Source organism: Pteropus alecto, unplaced genomic scaffold, assembly GCF_000325575.1.
Source record: "Pteropus alecto unplaced genomic scaffold, ASM32557v1 scaffold117, whole genome shotgun sequence".
NCBI lineage: Eukaryota > Metazoa > Chordata > Mammalia > Chiroptera > Pteropodidae > Pteropus > Pteropus alecto.
In genome coordinates, this window is record NW_006440642.1 from 1,891,088 (window position 1) to 1,891,903 (window position 816).

Here is an 816-nt window from a genome sequence, read left to right on the forward strand (position 1 = left end):
CCCGCCCACAGGCCGCGCAGTCCCTCCACCCAGCTAGGTTCGGGGAGCCGGGCGCCCCCAGCTGGACGCACCCAGGGCGGAGGGCGGGCTGAGGCTGGGGCTGGGGTCCCAAGCACCCACTGCTGTCTCGAACTCTGCGTGCGGATAGATGGTGGAAGGAACAAAAGGTCAGATTGGTTGGTTATAGGTTTTTACTGCGCAGAGGACTCGTGAGTGCGGAGCCAGTGAACGAAGGGGCTTCACATATTCGCGTGCTTTCTTTACTCGCCAGCACAACTCCCAGGCCAACCCTGGTTCAGAACTCCTGGGGCGGTAAAAACCTGCACCAAGGCAGCCTAGGCGTGTCTGGAGACTTGCGGAACAGCTTTATGTTGTTAACACGTGTAGGATAAAAGAGTGTGAACGCTGATTACCCACCAGTGTAATAGATGGGTAATTGGGGCCCAGAGAGCAGAAGTGAGTCACCCTAACTCATTGGGGGCATTTAGTGGCAGAGCCAGTATCAGAATTTGCGCTTGGAGCATCCCCTTCCATACCTCTGGAATCTCCTTTGATTCTGGAGAGGAAATGTCATACAATTAAAAGTATTAGTGAATCCCAAAATTGAGAAATTAATAAGAGTTTAAAACACTGATGTTACCTCTGTAACAGCTGCATGTGTATTGTGTGCCTGCGACGTTTCTGTGCCTTTGAACTTGCTGACTCTTCAGTGATACTGTTCTGCTTTCAGAATTTTCTTTCAGGTTAATGAACTCAGAGCATCACGTTCATGTGCCTGCGATACTGCTTTGGGTTTGAAAAAGGAAGATCCTAGAC